At 40.1% G+C, this 21,374-nt stretch overlaps 1 protein-coding gene and 1 long non-coding RNA gene across 2 annotated transcripts in view; both read right to left on the minus strand.

Moving 5' to 3' along the window:
- Positions 1-21,374, minus strand: part of MAGI1 (membrane associated guanylate kinase, WW and PDZ domain containing 1) — a 576,983-nt gene that overhangs the window by 372,677 nt on the left and 182,932 nt on the right. The window lies entirely within an intron of this gene.
- LOC145716782 (uncharacterized) lies at positions 1,458-5,143 on the minus strand. The gene is made up of 2 exons (XR_014139670.1): positions 2,355-5,143; positions 1,458-2,131 (listed from the first exon to the last, which is right to left on the minus strand). It is a non-coding gene; the product is annotated as an uncharacterized LOC145716782 (long non-coding RNA).

Here is a 21,374-nt window from a genome sequence, read left to right on the forward strand (position 1 = left end):
ACTAAGTGCCAGGCATCTTGCTAAGTTCTTTATCCATGTTACCAATCTTTACAAAAACTTTGTAAGCTGGGAATTATTATTATCATCTGCATTGAAAAACTGTTTACACAGAGGCCCAGAGATTATATAACACACCAATCAAACAGGCAGGATTTGAAGCCAGGTTTGTACATTTATTCCTCATCTGTTATGAGACTGAACATACCTCTTTTTTTTAAAAAAGATTTTATTTTTAAAAAATTAATTAAGAAGAAAAGGCTCTTGAGAAGTGTAGGAGGGAATAAAAGAAAGGTAACATTTGTTGACTATCCAGCATATTTCATGTCTCATATACAGCCCTTTACATATATGTTCTAATTCGATCCTCCCTATACACCAAGAAGATTAATACCATCACTTTACCTGCACACGTGAGGAAACACAGCGGTTAAACTGCTTGCCAAATTTGACCACACAAGTACAGAGCCATAATTCAAAATCTGATCTACCTGACCTTATGCCTATTTCTCTAAAATTTGCTGAACAGGAAAAGACAAAAATGAATAAAGCCAGTCGAAACTTATCTTTATTTTTAGCAATTTTTAAAAAGACAACTCTCAGCTCAGCTCAGGCAGCTATTAACAAATACACCAAGATTCCAGTGTATTCCAAAGGTTCTCTATTTGTGGTATTTATGCCCCCACGGAACACTGTCAATGTCCAGAGACATTAATGGTTGTCACAACTAGAAAGCTGCTCCTGGTGTCTAAGGTAGAGGTCAGGAATGCAGCTGAATAGCCTACAGAGCAAAGAACAGCCCTCCACAACAATGGATTATCTAGTCCAAAACATCAACAGTACCGAGGTTAAAAAAAATCCTGTATTAACTTCTGAGTTTCCAAAACATTGTACTGTGCTTGGTCGTGGTCTAGAATTCCACAGGAATAGCCACTGAGCATGCTCATTTTTTTCTCCAGTGTGAAGGTCATGCTTCAGCACACATCACTGCCTATATGACCCCTCCATCATACCCTGGGCTCAGCCAACATTCATGTCCGTGGTCCTCTTCTCCATGAGAAGAGAACAAATGGACCGATGCTGGTCCCCAGTTGCCACAGAAGGTCCCTATTAGCTTCTGGAAGGGCTCAGCCCAAGGTAAGGGAGGCCAAGAGTGGCTCTTACAGATGTCATAAAGCATCACTCGACATTCCTCCTGATGTAATACATCTTCAACCCAGCAATGTGCTCTCCTTTGCCTGTGTTTTCTGACATAAGGAACTGTGAAGCCATTTAAAATTAAACCTCGGAAAGGTAAAGCTGAATCCGCTTTCTAAGCTCAGAAACTGTACAGTCACTTGATAGATTTATTCCCTAATTTGATACCCTCTGTCCCTTCCCAAAAATATGCAATTTAAATTTATGGGTCTACTTGGATGAATGGTTCTCCTGGGGGAACACAAGCCTTTTTTCAAGTCACAGTCTAATGCATTTTACTCACACCATTGAAGAAAAAGGTCTTGATTCCTTAAGATCTCCAAAAAAGATCTATCTTTTGAAATGACAAGTATCTTGTTAAGCCAAGGCAGTAGCAACTCTTGCCTTTTTCTTACTAGCTAGATCTGTTACTGATTACCTGTGAAGGGGTCTTGAACAGTCAAGCAAAACACAGTGGTGAAGGAGGGGGGAAATGACACCCGGGACACATTCGACAAATCTGAAAAGGGGAAGGTGCCATTTGAGACCATGCTGTCATCTTAACGTGTCACAAGAGAAGGCAGGAAGAAGGAAAGGCAGTTTACTCAAACGTATCACCAAATACATAAGCAGGAGGGCAATATTTCCCCTCTAAACATATTGATATATTTAATTTAAATCAGTACTTAATTCTAAAATTACAAACCTATCCTAAAGACATGCAAAAGCAAAGATTTAAATATATATTTTTAAATTTTGTTTATTTATTTGAGAGAGAGAGAGTACAAGCGGGGGAAGAAGCAGAGGGAGAAGCAGGCTCACTGCCGAGCAAGGAGCCCTGACACGGAGCTCCATCCCAGGACCCAGGATCATGACCTGAGCCGAAGGCAAACGCTTAACTGACTGAGCTACCCAGGCGCCCCGCAAAAGCAAAGATTTAAAGTAAATATTCGGGCGCCTGGGTGGCTCAGTTGGTTAAGCGACTGCCTTCAGCTCAGGTCATGATCCTGGAGTCCCGGGATCGAGTCCCACATCAGGCTCCCTGCTCAGCGGGGAGTCTGCTTCTCCCTCTGACCCTCCCCCCCTCATGCTCTCTCTCTCTCATTCTCTCTCTCTCTCAAATAAATAAATAAAATCTTTAAAAAAAATAAAATAAAAAAATAAAGTAAATATTCTATAACCACAATACTAAGGAAATTGGAAGGGTGAGCAACCAGATCTGAACCTATTGAAAAGAAGAGTCTTGGAAGGCTCATTTGTGCCTTTATTCGCAGAAAGTTTTAATACTCGTACTCAAGAGGACACATGGTCAGAATTAGTTTCCTCTCTGAGGGAAGAATCCAGTTTTTTAAAAAGATTCTAACACTTGGGGCGCCTGGGTGGCTCAGTCCGTTAAGCGGCTGCTTTCGGCTCAAGTCATGATCCTGGAGTCCCGGGATCGAGTCCCACATCAGGCTCCCTTCTCAGCGGAGAGCCTGTTTCTCCCTCTCCATCTGCCTGTCACTCTGCCTACTTGTGCTCTCTCTCTGTCTCTCTTTCTGCGTCAAATAAATAAATAAAATCTTTAAAAAAAAAAAAAAAGATTCTAACACTTAAAATAAATCTTCAAGTGGATCAATTGGATGAATATACCCCATGCATATTTTAAGAGCATGTGTGGATTTGTTTATAAGAACTTAGAAAAATTCAGGAAGGAGGGAAACCAACTTATTACCAGTGGTTCACAGAAGGGGGCTGATGAGAGAGGAAAAGAATGTAGCCCACCTGGGGCAGAAGGAGGTATTAGGACTGCCTGTACTTTTTAAGGGTTGTGACTACGACTGATTTTTACGTTTTTACTTTTTTTGAGTATTTTTCAGTTTTTATGTTTCAGTGCTTCCGTATTTTATTTTTCTAAGTTTGGAAGAAAATCAGAACAGTACCTGCTAACAGCATCCTCAAAAACAAATATTGGAACATCATAAGATATTTCATAGCACGCATTCTACGTGCCAGGTACCAGGCTAAGGCCTTCATTTAACCATCTGGGCATTTGATGGTTTCATCTTCCCAACGGCCTCATCTCCCCTGATCTAGGAATGGACTAGTGTGTGGGTTGTTGTTTTTTGTGGTGGTTGTTTTTTAACTGAATAGTTTGTTTCACAGAAATAGGTTCATTTAAAGAACTGTTATACAAATTATATAGCAACTGCAGCTTTTCAAAGACCAAGGGTATAATGAAATTGACTTGACATTAAACTCACATTAGAGATAATTCAGTGGCATCTCATGACTGAGAGGCTGTTAGAGAGTCATAACTGCTCTGGGGCTGATATTAGCAATATCTGTAATAACAACAGCAAGCACAAAAAGGACTTGGGAACGGATTCATATCCAACCCCTTGACCCCTCCCTCTGAGGCTACAGGAAGGCAGTTTAGGTGGCTTTCCTGAAGTCCCAAGACCAGTGGGAGGCAAACCATCCGACTGAAGAGTCCCTCAATGCAAACACAAGACTGTTGTGTAAAAACACATCCATGGTGGAAGAGCATTCTCCTGGGCAGACAGATAGATTTCACTGTCTCATAGAGTTTGGAATGGGATGCATTTCACATCAGCTCATTACATGTCCCAAACCCAGAACTCAAGGCTATCCAAGGGACATAGTCTGTAGTCACAGTTGGCAGAAATTATACTTAGGACACGTGGTAGGAAGAATAATGGCCCCCAAAGATGTCGACATCTTATTCCTCAGAATCCTAGGAATACGTTCCATGGCAATGGAGAATTAAGGATGCTATTTACAGGTACTTTAAAATAGTGAGATTATCCTAGGTCATCTACCTGGACCAAATCTGCACCACAAGGGCCCTTAAAAATGGGAGAGAAAGCACACAAGAAGAACCAGAGGGGGATATGACTATGGAAGGAAGGCACACAAAGATGCAATGTTGCTGGCTCTAACCAAAGAAGAAAGGAGCTTCTAGAAGTTGGAAACGTCATGGAAGCAAATTTTCCCGAAGAGCCTCCAGCAAAGCACACAGCACAGCCAACCGCTTGATTTTAGCCCAGTGAGATCCATCAGACTTCTAACCCACAGAACTGTAATAAATAATGCATTTGTATGTTTTAAAACAGTTTGTGATAATTTTTTATAGCAGTAAAAAGAAGACTAATACAGGGAGTAACTACTGAGTTTTTTTCTAAACCGGAAGAATAGAAACTGATTAAAAATAATTACATGGATTTTTTTTTTTAACTCACAAGTTAGAGATGAAAGGTTCACTTTCACTGATATGTGAAAGAAAAAATGACTACATCAAAATTTAACACTTTTGTGTTATAAAGGATACTATCAAGAAAGGGAAAAGACAGACCACAGAATGGGGAAAATATTTGCAAATCACATATCTGAAAGGGATTTAATATCTGGAACACATATTTTAAAAAGCTCTTACAACTCAACAATAAAAAGACAGCCCAATTACAAACAGGTCAAGAATTTTAATAGATATTTCTTCAAAGATGCTATACAAGAGGCCAATATGCACATAAGATGTTCAACATCATTACCCATTAGGGAACTGTGAATCAAAACCACAATGAGATACCACCTCACACCCACGAGGACAGCTTCAATAAAATAGCACAATAACATGTTTGGATGGGGATGGGGAGAAACTGAAACCTTCATGGATCAGCCATTTTGAAGAACAGTCTGGTAATTCTTCAAAAAGTTAATCAGAAAATTACTGTATGACACAGCAATTCCACTCCTAGATATATACACAAGGGAAATGAAAACATATGTACAAACAGAAACTTATACATAAATGTCCATAGCAGCCTAATTCCTAAGAGTCAAAAAGTGTAAACAACTTAAATGTCCATCGACAGATAGATGGATAAGTAACATGTGTTATATCCATAAAATGAAATATTATTTGGCAAAAGAGAGGAATAAAGTATGGATGATGTTAAAACATGGATGAACCTGAAAACAAGAAAAGTGACAGTAGTCAGTCACAAAAGACCACAGGTTGTAAGAGTCCATTTATATGAAATGTCCCAAATAGGCAAATTGATACAGACAGAACGTAGATGAGTCATTTCCTAGGCCTTGGGGGTATAGGGAAGGATGGAGCAGAGAGTGACTACTATTGGGTACAGAATTTCTTTTGGAAGGGACAGAAAATTTCTAAAATCAGATTACGGTAATGGATCATACAACCCTGTGAATCTATTAAAAACACTGAATTCTACATGTTATATGGATGAATTGTATGATATATTAACTATATCTCAATAAAGCCATTTCCAATGTGATTTAACTTCGATATTCCACATGTATTCATGAATTACTACATTGTTTTTATATGAGGAAGCAGGTATTTCAGAAATAATTGTAAAACAACCATGGTCAACCACAAGAGGGCACGCTGCTCATAGCTACAGAACCAGGAGACTAAATTACCTGGGTAGTATTTATCAGTTGGATTTCCTTCTCTCTTTTTGTTGGGGCAGGGGATAGGGTATTAGTATGTTCCCCCTCATATATTTAAGCCAACAGTGTGACCAAAACTGATGACAGGTTGAGAAAATCATGACAAACACAGATAAAAAGTAAATATTTAAACTTCAATAATACAGAAACTATGGATGACATTGCATTCCACTCATTTCTTTCCATTCTTGTCACACAACGGATTATACAAAGTTACTTATTTAGCATAAAATTCACCCAGATAAGAGAAATCATTACAAGAAACGAAATGTGTTATAAATATTTGGTCTCTGGTTCTCTGCTCTCCATGTCCAGCCCCCAGAGCAAAGCGTCCTATAAATGGCACTCAATAAACATTTATTAAATGAATCGGATAAATGAATAGATGAGTGAAATCTACATTTCCTAAAATTTCAGGAAAAAAATGTTTATCTACTATGCTTTGGAAACCAGATCAAAATATTTCCCTTGATCCATACCACAAATGAATAAAACATTATAGTCATGTCACTGAATAAATATCTCCCAAATGAGTTCACAGAGACATTCTGTGGTGTCAAATGTAATTTCTCTGGCCAAGCGATCCTTTAATATTGACGGACACACCTCTCTCAATGCATTATCCTTGGTCTTCCTATTTAAAGTTCTTTAATCAATCCACCACTTAATAAACCACAAGCACAGAACATTTCATTAGAAGAAATCACATTCCTCTCCATCCATCTCATGTTTCAAATGATCTGACATCAGAATATTGTCTGTAACAGTAATAATACTGGCTGTACTTCCCGGCCCCGCCCCCCCCAGAAGCCATATTCAGCTGCAAAAATTCTATTGCACTCTTAGCTCAGTCACAATAAAAATTATGCATGACTTTTACACATATTTTTCATTTGGGATTAACAAATGGGTAAAGGATGCACTGCTGCACACACAGGCCATAATCATCTTTAAGGCACCCTGGGTTTATCAGGCATTGGAGCATTTTCAGAGTGACACACACCACAAGAAACCAATCACCAAACGATAAACTCAACTTGAAAAGTCCTCCTCTGCCATTTTTTAGTGAACCGTCTACTGTCAAAACAAAGATGTCATGCTTAGCCAGTTCTAGGCAGCCCAGAAACTTTAAATAGAATGCTAAAACACGTTGTACTTGAGCAACAAGGAAACTAACTCTCACACATCATTCATTTATATACCTAAAAATTATCCCATGTAACTAACTAGGGACTATGTGAGGTGCCTGGAGATATGACAGCAAACAGGTCATATTCCCTGCCCTCCAAGAGCATGTGGCCCGGTAGACCAGATGGACAGATATAAATGGGCACTAACAAAAAAGAGTGGAATGTCAGGGGTAAGTATATGGTGTTATGGGAACACAGAAGTTGAACACCAAATTTAACCTTGGGTGGTTAGTAATAACTATAAATGGATGTGATAATACAGCTGAAACTTATGAGCAGCTAGCCAATGAAGTAATTGAAAAACAGTACCCCAGGCAGAAGGAAAAGCCTAGAGGTCTGGAAGCAGGAGAGCTTAGCAAATTCGAGGAATAAGCAAGATTCCAATATGGTAGAAACAGTATGGTACAGAGACAGAGGGGGTTAAGGAGGTAAAGGCAGGCCAATCATGAAAGATGCTCATTTAGGCTAGATCCTTAGGGAACCATCCCTGCAATGGCCTGCAAGTCTGGAGGCTGCATTTTTCTTCCACCACCACCCCCCCCCCCATTTTTTAGCCTCTCTTAAATTTCCTAGAGGTCAAACCAGAAACCTTAAAACATAATTAACACACACTGTCACTCAACTGTGCCCAAGCAAGTTCACAGGAAACAAGTGGAGAAATTCTCCAAAAGCCCATCTCAGCAGGACTCTACAAGTCAAGTGTATGCTAAAAGCACATTAAAGTTTTACAAAGAGTTTCAGAGGTAGGTGTTCTCATCCCAAACTTACAAATAGTATGACTGAGGTTCAAAAAAGGAGAATGGACTAGCCAAGACTATGAACTCAGCAACAAGACTTGGACTCCAACCCTGGTTTCTCTTACTGGTTATTTGCTACTGTAACAGCTGCTTCTCTCGGGAAACAAGTTGCTAGTATTGTACATAAGTTATGACCACTCTTCCCTATGCATTTTGGATGATACATTTCAATCTATTTTAGGGAGCTGCTTTTTCAGTTTGCTCTACCTGAATTCACTCCAGTAGGCCCTACAGCCAGCTACGTGTAGAGGTCTATGGACCACCAAGACAGAGTTCCAAACTTGGCGTGCATTTAAGACCCTCTTTTGCAATAAAATCAACTCTACAAGAGCTCTCTCTAAATGAGTTCTGGGGAACCTGGCTGGCTCAGTCGGTGGAGCATGTGACTCTTGATCTTAGGGTTGTAGGTTCGAGCCCCACATTGGCTGTGAAGATTACTTTAAAAAAACTAAAACATTTTTTAAAAAAATGAGCTCTACTTTGCATTTTTCTTTGTATCGCTACTCTCGCCAAACTGAAGCATCTCAGAAAGTAAATCAATATTCAGAGAAATGGGGTATCCTCAGAGGAAAATCGCATTAGTCTCAGATGTCTTCTACAATGATGTGTGTGGGTTGCTCAGTGAGAGTAAAAGGAAAATTGTTAAAGGTTATTTTATTCCCCAAGCACCAAACTGATCAAAAATTAACAAAACAAACAAACAACCACACCAAAACAGTCGGCAAGGACGAAAAGCAAAGAGGGGCAGCGGTGAGGCCGTACCACTCCTGGGCCATCTTCCCTCGCCCCATTCTGGAAGGATGCTTCATCTTCCTCAGTCTTGAGCTCCTGCAGGCTAACCAAAGCCCTCAGAAGTCAGACTGCCACCAAGCAATTGGCACGGATGCTAAAATTCCCTCCCATAATCTATAGTCACAAGTCACAGAATATTTTGCTTAGCTGTAAGACCCCTCAATTCCAAAAAATATTGAGTATCATTTAAGCCTTCATCCAATTCGAAGAGGTTTCATCAAGTTATTCCCACTTTACCCTTGAGGCAAATTAAAATCAGAAAAGTTGGGTAACTTCAAGTCAACTAGCCAATCTGAGGAAAATTCAGAAATCAAACCCAAATCTCTAACTTACAGAGTCACTTTTATCATTTTGCACAGAAGGTACCTCCACACTTCAATCTCTCAGGCCACTATGGGGAGGATCACAAAGTTTACTTTTAAAAAGTCCTTGAATAATACACAGTCTCAATAATTTCATCAAATTGTCCTGTCTTTATTCTATTTTCCACAAAAAGGAAGCATCGTGCATTCAAAGGAAAATCTTCAAGTACTCAAGATGATGTTCTTTCCAGAACACTCTGAACAAGAAATATTATTATTAGAAGCATAATCATATGTAGTGCTTGTTAATGTAATAAATATGTTGCATGCCTTTCATTTCAGAACTTGCAGCATCAAGATGAACTAACAGAAAGATTATCCTTTTTAAAAAGCAAATAAGTATCTGGGAAGCAAACTAGTTCTAATGTTCCTAAGAGCCAAAGCAAACTTACGCTTACCCCCAATTTCACCAAACAAATCCAACATTTAAAAATCAAGATGCTTTATCATGATGAGCACTGAGTCATGTATAGACTTGTTGAACCATTATATTGTAAACCTAAACTAAGACAACACTATATGTTAACTATACTGCATTAAAATAAAAAACTTAAAAAAATAGAAATAAAAATGCAATATTCAAAATTAAAAACAATGGCAAGGCAACTGGACCATAATAAGGAAAAGGAAAAACAAAAGAGGTTTTGTTTAACCTTTTGATCTTACTGCCTTCTTAATTACAACAGTTCACATAATTGGGGACGAATGAAGGAAAAGGACAAGGAAGCCCATTGAGGCCTCCTTGCAAAATATTTCCCCAGCACAGCTCTGCCCAAATCAGTCTTTTATTAACACAGACTCAGCAAGTTTCTAATTCAACCCCTCTGAAGTCTAATAATGTTCCTCCTTTGGCCTAAGAGCCAAAATGGGTAGACATTCTAATGGTTAAGCAGAAGATATGAAAGTCAGACAAAAACACAGCCTACTTTTCCCAAAATACAGAGTTAGATCTCGACAGAATAATAACATTTGACCTCTCCTGTTAAATGGACTACAGGATAAAAATTTTTAAGCTTAAGCCAAGACAGTAGGAAAATGGTAATCTGGACTCAAAGCATCAAGACACTTCAACCTAAAAATCTCAGCCTCCTTGGGGAACCTGAAGAACCTTTCAATTTCACAGTGGGAAGAGGTGTAATAAAACAGTGTTCGAATCCAATCCACATGCTAACATGCAATCTTCTTGCAACAGACATCCCTCACTGAGTTGGCCATTCATTGCTCCATTACTCTCAATTTCTCCTCACACCAAGCCCCTCATGACTGACCAGCCTCCATGTGAGGAACACAGGATCTCCCCCATCATAGCTGACGGACCCAAGCTGGGCCCATCAGACTCTCCCCCACTATTCAGAATGGAGACACAAATCCTAGGTATTTGGTATGGCCCTGTTGCTGAAACATCCCATAAAGCTAGTCTGCAATGGCCGTTCTTCCATATACATGTGATAATAGAGAAAGCTGGTTTGCAGGGGCAGAAAAATAAAAAGGATGCAAAAAGAAAACCTTGGCTATGCTTCATGAGTTTGAATATTCATTACACACAGAAGCTGAAGTGATTATTTGCTGGTAATTTTTGAACTTCATGGGAAAAAATTTAAACCTTCCGTCTCTGAGATAGAAACCAAGCCTAATTAGGGCGGACAATACAATCCATTACCCAGCTTCAGTGGTCTCTCAAGTTTTCAAAAGAGTGAAGACAGATAAACACTGTAGCACAGACAACACTTAAAAAAAAAAAAAAAATCCCCTAGGAAAGCTTTAATAGAGACAAGGTGCCTTGAGAGAATCTAGGATTAACAGCATTATTCTAGAAAAGCTTTTTAATTACTCTGATAAATGTCTGGCAAATTGTTCCTTCTGATTAAACAGATTTAAAATAAAAACAAAGAAAACAGAAACCCAGTTTCTGTAAATATTAATATTTTAACTGGTATTTTTTTTACATTTTCCAACATTGAAACATCTGGTTTTACATTCTAACCAGAACAGAGAGGCCAAATAACAAGTGTCTACTGGAATTTATTCAGTATGTTGAAAAATTATGCAGTGCTATGGCCAAGTGCATCCTTGGACTGGAAGAACCTATAATGGTTTGTGGACAGTATACATATCTCTTGAGCTACAGCTCTTTTTTTTTTTTTAAGATTTTATTTATTTATTTAATTGACAGAGAGAGACAGCGAGAGAAGGAACACAAGCAGGGGGAATGGGAGAGGGAGAAGCAGGCTTCCCGCCGAGCAGGGAGCCCGATGCGGGGCTTGATCCCACGACCCTGGGATCATGACCTGAGCTGAAGGCAGTCGCTTAACCAACTGAGCGACCCAGGCGCCCAGAGCTACAGCTCTTGAAAGGGATAGAACATGGCTGAATTTCTAGAACACCTCAATTCCTTGCCTTATAAACAGAGCCCCAGAAGCTTTGAACACTGACCTCACCACCCTTCCCTGCCCTTCTATCTCATAGGAAGCATAAGTCATGAGAACCCATGGGGCAGACATCATTCTGAAACACACATCACAAATGCCACTCTCAAGTCCCAAAGAAAGACTTCAGCAGTAGGACTCACATCAAGATGGGTGTACAGCTCTGTTCTTGCCTTTCTATCTTGGCTTTGGAAGAATGCCTTGGGTTTCTTTAAACTCTATAGACTCATGCTGACTGCCGTCAAAATAAATATTCCCAAGATCTAAGGCAACCCTCATTGCAAACTGAGGTCTCCTTCAGTTAAAATTTCCAGGAATGCTACAGCTACATTAAAAGGGCAGTTCACACATCAGTGGACTGTAGTTTTAAATGGATATTAACACCCATACTTATATATTTTTTAAAAGTGTACTCTTTTGGCCAGGGTTTCAAGAATCTTTGGAAATCCTGTAAGGTATTATATATTTTCCCCTAGATTAATAATAGTACTCAATGCTTTACACTGAAATGTTCTGGTCGTTAAAAAAAAAAGTAACTGTATTATCTGAACACACACTAACATACTGTTCAAAAATAATTTTATAATCATCTTTCCCAGTTTTTTGACACTCTGAATGAAGCTGCAGGCTTCTTAATGCCGGGTCTACCACTTACTTAACTGAATGTTAAGGTATGTTACTTGATCTTCCAATGCTTCCGTTTCCCTATCTGTAAATACGATACTAATAATACCTGTCCCAAATAGGGTTTTAGGGAAGAACAGATGACTTCATGCATGGAAAGCAGGGAGAACAATCTCTGGCACACAGCAAGCCCTTAGTAAGTGCTAATCATCACTATCTTTTTTTCCCCATCATTCATTTTTCACTCTTCACATTGAAAGGTACAATAGTAGTTCAATGTAGAAGTAAAATCAGGGCTGGGGGAGGGGGTGTTAAATATGAAATACAATCAACCCTTCATTACTGCAGAGTATGTTATTTAAAACTGAAGAGCATTCTTTGGTAATTTTGTATTTCTTCCTTATCCCCAGAAGGAGACAGAAGGAAATCTTACAAAAGACCATTCCAACTAGTCCAAATCAACACTATCAATCACAGTCTTCTTTTCAGCCAGCAGCCCAGTGACAGGAGCTCAATGGGTCAAAGCAGAACAGCCTCAAAAGATTTGAAATGTATCCATTGTGATAGGTACTCCCAACACAGGAAATGTTTTTTAATTAGGGAGAAAAAATTGTCATACAAGAAACTGGTCTATTGGCAATACATCCCCATATTGTCTCTGGGAAGGAGCAATATTAATAAAAACCTTAAAATAAAAATGTATCCATTCCTATGGTTTCTAAGTACTTTGATGTTCTTAGATTCTCCCAGGAACTCCTTGGCATTTTACTCTTGTACTTATTTCCTTTGTCTTAGAATAGACTTATTTATTACAAAGTTCTTTGTCTTTTCTTGGATGCAAGAGGGTTGGATAAATTAGGCAACCCCAGGTACATCTCAATGGAAGTTCTTATTTAATTCTTCTTCTTGATCACCTTTTATTTGCAAACTGCCAAGTAACACTGGTTTCTATTTCAGATGTTTATGAAAAGAGAGATAAAGAACAACTCTGGGTATTACCTCTCCTAGGCTAACGTTGTGGATCTAAAGTTTCCAGTGGAATATTCATTTCTGAAATGGCAAGGAACAATCACAAAAAGTCAGGAGGAAAATGAGGTTTCAAAAACAGCAAGCATTTAGAATGCAGTTAAACAAAAACACAGATGCAGTCAGTACCAAGGGCTTGAGTATTTCCAGATCTAATAACTGTACACTCAAAAGACTGGTTAAAAACAACAACAACAAATATCTGAAGCTTTGAACTGGTAAAAGTAGCTAGGTCTTGAGATTAGATACAAAGTCATAAGGTTCTAGAAAAATGCCAGATCTTGGATCTTAGAGTCCCTCAAGGTGACTACCAAATTTGGGGGGGAAATCTTTTCACTTCCATCACTAAGCTGACATAGCATCTTAGGCAAACCTGGCTGGAGAAAACTCCACATTACCAAGGTCCGAGGAAGATCCATACAAGATCTGAGGGGCATCTGTTCCCCTGGCAGTCCGCCTCACTTTCCAACAACTCCCCCACCCACCACTCATCCCACACACCAGCCTAATGGCTCCCAACTTTTCCAAATATGCAGATAGGTTTTAAAGTATAGTAGAACCAATGTGATAGTAATTACATCCAAAAAAAAAAAAAAAAGTAATACAAGACATATAAAACTGTTGAGAAATTCACTAAAAGAGTTCCTATTTTGTTAACCCCCAAAGCATCTGTATTCATTTAAAAATAGAGTCATTTCATTAAAATCTATTTGAGCTCTTACTCTGTGCTAGACACTGTTTGCAGAACTGGAGATACAGATTGTGCCCTAGAAAACGTTCTCTTCTCCTCTATTACCCCTTCTCAGATGGGGTCTGAACAGAACGGTTACTCTTGATAGGGAAATTCTAAATTCTATTTGGTTGAGGGAGGGAGGGAGGGAAGAGAAGGAAATGGAGGCAATTCTTCGTTTGCTGTTGGGGTTTTAGTTTTTGACCTTACGAATGCGTTCATGAATTACTCATGGAACTAAAAATAACTGGAAGAGAGTGAAGCACTTGAATAAGAGATGTCTAGAAAAAATCTAAAAGTCTTTTGCAATTACTTTAAGACCCTCTAAGAATAGGAGATATTACCCAACCCCACACTGCACACTGGGATCAGAAACCAGTGGCTCTACCCAGTTGTTCATAACAGTGAGAATTAGTAAAATGATGGCAATGCTCAGGCAAGGGCCATCTCTCTTTTGTCCATCCCTGTAACCTCCATCAACTACAAAATACCTGGCACTTTACCAACACTCAACTGAGTACTTATTCAAAGGCTGACTGAAAAAATGGGGGCCCAAAGAAAACTGAGTCTCCTGCCTCAAGTATAATGCCTGGCCATTTTTTTCTTCTGTGGTGACTCCAACATATTCTCCAAGACTCCCTTGAAAAGATCTCCTTGTGTGTGATGTGTGTGATGTGTGTGATGTGTATGTATGTGGTTCACTGACATCTAACTTACCCATAGTGAAGAACACAGATTTCAACACTACACCTGGAAGTTGTCTGCTGAAGGATACACCCATGTAACCATCAAGCAGATGAAGGTAAAGACGTTTCCAGTACCCCAACAGACTCCTTCTTTCATTCTTTTATCAACGGCTTCACTCACTTTTTGTTTTGTCTCTTTGTTTTTCTGCTACTTGCAAAGTGAAAGAGGTTCTGAATAAGACAATGGCTAAGAAGCTCATCCTTTTTACTTAGAGAAACCCAAAATCTCTAATCTAATAAAGTGATTTAGATGAAAAATAGTATTAGGAATCTAGCAGTACTCTATAAGGAGATGAAAATTTAACACTGGACTAAAACAATGTAGGTGACATTTATTGTAAGGGGCACTAAGGATATGAAAATATATTAAAGGTTTTTAACTGAAATACCTTTATTCTCAATATTCAATGCTTAAATAATTTTAATTTACATGTTTACTGAATATAAATAAAAGATTCGCTCAAGAAATCATCAGATGTGACACAACATACCCCTCAAAATTCTCATCTTACAATTGTTCCCTTTGTGAAACCTTGTTCCATCCATCATTTGAGAATGTTATAAGGCAAAATAATTTGTTAAATAAATTTTGCAAAGGACAAAATACCTCAGACCTTCTCTTGCACAGGAAAGCTTCCTGTGCTTCCATAAATAAATAAATAAATAAATAAATAAGGTCCATAGAGACTACTTAAACCTTTAAGGTAATAATGATAAATTAACAAGAATCTAGTACAAACTATTTGGGGCATCTCTAGAATCTGCTCTCCATCTCTCCCTGGGACAACTCCAACAACATTCAAGTCCCATTTATAACATTCAAGAACTATGAAAAACAAACATTTGTCTTATCAATGTAGAGGCTCAGAGAAGTATCACACCATTAGCTCCTCAACACAGCCTGGCACAGACTCTTCTTGGCACAGAACACAACTAAGAAAAAAACAGAAAGCTCCAGAGAATTCATCATTTTGCAAAACAGAGAATTTTTCAGATGGCTTAGTAAAAAGGGACACAGAAATGTCAGAACGTCAAAACAGAGGAAAGATCTCCAGATGACGTCAATGACTGGTGTGGACAATTTATTTATATCAGGATTTCTCAACCTTGACACCATTACTACTTGGGACCAGCTATTTCTTTTTCTATGAGGGGCTGTTCTGGGCATTGCAGGATATGTAGCAGCCCCCCTGATCTCTGCCCACTAGATGCCCGTAGCATACCCCTCATGCAGTCACAACCAAAAAAACAAAACAAGACAAAAAACCCAACCCAACCCAGACATTGCCAACGTCCCTTGGGAGGTAAAATAACCCCTGGTTGAGAACCACTGATTTATAATGATGACACAGATGATGGTAATAATGGTGGCTGGTGGTGGTAACGATAGCAATAACAATAACAGAACAAAAAACCCTCCACCTATTCAGCATTCTACATCAGCTGTTGCATGAGACCTTTATATATGCTTCATTCTATAAAGCAACCCTGAGACAAGTACTATGATTTTCCACATTTTACAGATGAAAGAACTGCGGTTCAGAAAAGTTAACTATCCTCTTAAAGGTTACACAGTTAGGGGCGCCTGGGTGGCTCAGATGGTTGGGTGTCTGCCTTAGGCTCGGGTCATGGTCCCAGGGTCCTGGGATCGAGCCCCACGTCGGGCTCCTGGCTCAGCCGGGAGCCTGCTTTTCCCTCTCCCTCTACTGTTCCCCCCTGCTTGTGCTCTCTCACTCTCTTTGTCAAATGGATAAATAAAATCTTTAAAAAAAAAAAAAAAAGGTCACACAGTTAGTAAGGGGCTGACCCGAGGTTCACATCGTAGCCTACCCTTCAATTTTATCATTTTAACCAGCATACTATATATTGCCATCTCCAGTAGAGAATTATGAGAGTGCTCTTTGAACAGAGCACCAGGCTATTCCAAACAAGCAAATGCAGAACACGGCAGCCAAAGGATACAACAGACCATGTCTAGTGGCACTGAAAGCAGGCCACCAGTGGACAGCGCACTCTCGTGTGGCTTCTTTTAATAACATATGTTTTATATAGGATCTCAGTAATCCTCAGAGCAACCTCTCAAGATAGATACCCGTATTCCCATGGGTTACAGGTGAGAAAACTGAGTACCAAGAGATTGAGTAAATGATCCAAAGTCACATAGTTGGCTTTCCTGACAGAGCCAAGATTTAAAATAGGATTGGTCTGACAGCTGAGCCTCAGTTGCTTGGAACACAATGATTTTACGGGTTGAGCAACAATAATAAAGGGCCAACATGCCAACATACTATTAGCAGTAACTGACATGGGTTAAATGCTCTTGGGTCCCATGGTATGGTGAGACTTTCATAAGACCAACTGAACCCTAGCCTCATGGTCCAATCACCTCACAAACTGGGAACTCTTCCGGCCTCCTGTCACTCTGGACCTACTTAGATCCTATATGGGCCTTGGCTCTTGGCTTTTTATATCTTATTTTAAGTAGATCCAGATTTTTTTCTTTTTTTTTTTTGGTTAAGTGAATTTTCCCTTCACGAAAATATTAAGTTCACAGCTGAAGCTCAGCTGGGAATGTGAGGTACACGAACAATGTGTCTCATGGATAATCCAAAGGGGAAAGGAAAAAAACAAAAGGAGATTTATGGTGGGAAAATGAGAGCAATACCCAGAGTGGGAATAATCTAAAGTACAGATATTTAATCTGAGAGAAATATCTGGATACTGGGAATTCCTAAGGAGAAATGAGCCCATGATTATGATCCAGAAGGACCCATGGGCTGTTATTAAGAAATGCATTTACACTGAAATACAATGCTACATATACACATACACACACCAGAGTGGTGTAAAAATACTATTTGAGGTTTCACACAGCACTCCCATCACAGACAGTGATGATATGCTCTAATAGCTGGGATAATTGACCACGCTGGGACTCGAAGCTTGTTTCCAGACACTTCAGGAGCTCAAACGTAGAAGATAAATTTAAATTTAAGGTCACTAGGACACAGGAACAATTGTCACCATTTCCAAGGGGAGGTTAAATAAGTAGGTGAGAGAATTTTGTACAAACGTTTACCAGGATCACAGAAATACAGTTCTCAGATGTCATCCATTTTATGCTCCTTTGCAATATGGAAATAATAGGGCTCAGGCAAGTCAGACAACGGAGGCAATAAAGGTGGCACTCAGAGACATCAGTGGACATTGAAGAGACATCATTAAATTAAAGAACAACTTAAATCAGAGGTCTTTCAGAAACATTTTGCACGAGGCTGTTCACTTTGTTCCACTCAGTCCCATCATCCTACAGAAATCCTAAACCATCCAAAGACCCTTTTAGTTATGAAGGAAAACCCAACTCTAGCTCACAATGGGACACTCATTTTCTGACTTAGTCACACACCCAGCCCTGGAGCCAGGAAGCCGAGGAAGAGACCAGCACTGTTTGGAAGACAATGGAGGACTGGTGGCCACAGCCATGGCGAATGGATGCCATACAGACAAGAACAGATATACTCAGGTCAGTCTCATCGTGCACATAATGGCAAACACTGCACACTTCCTCTTTCTAGAAAAGCTCAGTCAGACTTCAAAACTTACTCGGGTCTCATTCTTCTCTCCTGCCCTACCACACACACCCTTTTTGACATTCCCCTCCCGCCCCACATCCCTCTCTATCCTCTCCTTTTTCATCATTTCAGGTTCTCCTCTTTTCCCAAGTACTTAATATTTCATCTATAGCAGAAACACGAGCCAGTACACGATTTCATTCATCAAAAAGTGCTATACCAGCATCATCCTTGCCCGAGATGTCACATGTTCGGGAAAATGTTTATAACTTGAAGGCAGGCATGCTACTCATAAAATTTCAGGTTTTGTGGCACTTTCGGGGAGACCAAGAGGACCTTCTTCCTAATGGCCTTGGAATCATGCCATGGAGATGCAGAAGCCCTGTGACGTCTAGCCAGCAGGAGCCTCTTTTATCTAATCTCTGCCCCATACACCTAAAAGGCCAATTACTGTGCCCATTATGCGTCTACTTGGAAAAGCAATACTTCCAAAAGGTTATTTCAAGACAGACTGTTAAATGAAACATGAGTAATTCCATTAGAGTGTTGATTAGGAACACAAGTCAGAAACTGCTCCAGACAAGAAACTAGTAAGTACAACAACAAATGGAAAATGAACTCCAACTTGGCTCCCCGGGGAGAATCAAATGAACTGATGGGTATTTGCCTTCTCTGATTTCTGAGGATCCTGCAAAGGTTCCATCTCAGTCAGTGATACTAAAGACCTGGTCTCGGGGGAAGATGAAGGCAACCCTCTGTTGGAGTTCTTGCATTCCTCGATCAGCCAAAGGGGGGATAGCCCAATCTCAACATCTGGAAAGGAGTGGATTTCTCCACTTTGACAAACTACAGGCAATACAAGTTCAAATCCCAGTACTCGGATACTTACACAACATAGACACATACACCCACAAGTTCAGTAACACACAACAGTGTGTTTAGCCAAAAAGCAGAATACCGCACAAATACTCTTACCAACGGAAGGACATATTGGCCTTCTTAGTAAATATTTGTTCAAGTTATTTCCTTATGGCATACAGATTTTTTTTAAGGTCAACCATGACATCTGTCTTCCAGTTTCAGTGGTATCCCCCATGCAGTGACTTTTTCCACCCACACCTCTGAATATGGTGACAACACACCCCACCTGTCCAGATGCCTTAGATGAAACTCAAACCTCCAGCATGGAGACTTTCTATTGACATACCTCAGCCACCTGAGATGGTCACAAATGTCCCCTCCGTGGCTTCCTCCCTCCAGAGAAATATAGATGCTGCCTCTGCTGTACCTCTCATTCCCAGAGGCACCTGCTTATTGCCGTATCTGTCTTATATTCCAAAATGGACTATGATGCATTTGGGGAAGAAAATAAAAACTCATTATCTACCAGGCCCTCACGACGTAGGCTCCCTTGCACCCCAATCTGCCTTGCTCATGGTAAGCCAGCAATGCAACACTGCCTTTCCCTCGACCTGAAAAGGTCTTTGTCCAGTTCTTTCCATTCTTCTAGCCTCGGTTCCAAGTGTCTCCTTGTCAGAGAAGTCTTCTTCATGGCCTGGAAAGACTGCCACGGAAAACAGCCCTATTCCCTCCCCAGTTCCACCAACTATCAACTCCAACAATCCATTTATGCCCTTTGTAGCACCTACACTCACGGCAATTTTGTTTGCTTTGCTATCTGCATTCGTACTTAGTCTCACTCCCCTTTCTCTCTCCAACGAAACTGTGTATTTCAGGATGGCACCAGGCGATCCCCTCATCACCCTGCAAATACCTGGCCTACAGTAGGCGATTGTTTGGGAAATTAATCTACTGGTTTAAAACAAAGGACTGATGAATAATTTAATGAACAGCTACATATTATATTAGTCAGCTGTAGCTGTCATAACAAAATACCATAGACTGGATTGACCTGAACAACAGAAATTTCTCATGGTTCCAGAGGCTGGGAAGTCCAACGTCAAGGTGTCAACTAATTCAAGGTGTCAACTGGTGACAGTTCTCCTCCCAGCTTTCAGATGGCTGCCTTCTTGCTGTGTCCTTACATGGTAAAGAGAGAGAGAAGGCTCTGGTTTCTCTTTCCCTTCTTATGAGGACACTAATCCCATTAAGGGGACTCCATGCTCATGACCTCACCTAAGCCAAATTACCTCCCAAAGGCTCCACCTCCAAATACCATCACATCAGGAGTTAGGGCTTCAACACATGAATTTGGAGGGGACAGAAACATTCAGTCCATAACATATATGGACAAAGGAAAGAAAGATTTTTCTTCTCAGTGGATAACTGATGTTTAGCTACTGGAAACTAGCTGCAGAAAATATGTATGTATATGCGAAAGCAAAACACAGCCACACATACTTCATTATTTATCTCCATGTAATTTTACAAAATAATCATAGCCTCATAATATTTGTTGAGCCTTTACTGTTATGGGAACTTCTTTCATCTTATTCAGCCCCTACAGACATGACCAAATGATTAAATCTGCATTTGCTAACATTTTCCAGTTAGAGTCTAGGAGATTAATGTCTAAACCCTGGGTTGCTTTTTTCTTATTATATCGGACATCTTTTGGATTGTCTGCCAAACCCAGAAGCCAACCCTCTTCTTGGGAAGCTTCCCGCCAGATCTCTGGGGGGGGGGCCCTAGGCAGCCATGATGGGGCTGGGAGTCCAAGCTCCACTCATTGGCCAAGTGCAATCATGTGACCCAAGCTTGGCAAAGTAGAATCTCTTTCCAGGGAATGCGGAATTGTGACTGAGAGCCAGCTAGCCAGTCTCCGTGGGTGGCTGTAGAAGGAGCGAGGGGTTATTCATGTTTTCTTCCACATAAAAGCTGCTCTGCAAAGAAAGAGCGAATGTAGCAAAAACAAAAAAGCAGAAACAAGAGGGAAAAATAAAGTGCTGATGGCTTTCCAGGTCCAGACTCCAGCCCATTCCCAAGAACCAGCTCATTCCTGACCCTGAGAGCAACGAGAGGTCCCTGTATCATAAAGACACCCTCTTTTTCTTCTTTTACTTGAGTCAGCTTCACCGCTAGTTAGCTCATGTATTGCAATCTCATATGTATGCTCTAATTTCCCGAGACTATGAAAAGCTTTAGTATATTTGCATACACCCATATGTGCACCAGCACATACGCGGCTGTAAACACCAAATGATTTCTCCCACAGAAACTCTGGGAGAGGAGAGGTAATCTCATGATCTCTGAATTAATCCAGCCTGAAACTGATCTGGGTATCTTTTTTTTTTTTTTTTTTTTAAAGATTTTATTTATTTATTTAATAGAGAGAGAGAGAGACAGCATGAGGGGGAACACAAGTAGGGGGAGTGGGCGAGGGAGAAGCAGGCTTCCAGCTGAGCAGGGAGCCCGATGTGGGGCTCGATCCCAGGACCCTGGGATCATGACCTGAGCCGAAGGCAGTCGCTTAACCAACTGAGCCACCCAGGCG

This window comes from Leptonychotes weddellii, chromosome 1 (assembly GCF_054177405.1).
Source record: "Leptonychotes weddellii isolate Sample4059 chromosome 1, ASM5417740v2, whole genome shotgun sequence".
Lineage (NCBI taxonomy): Eukaryota > Metazoa > Chordata > Mammalia > Carnivora > Phocidae > Leptonychotes > Leptonychotes weddellii.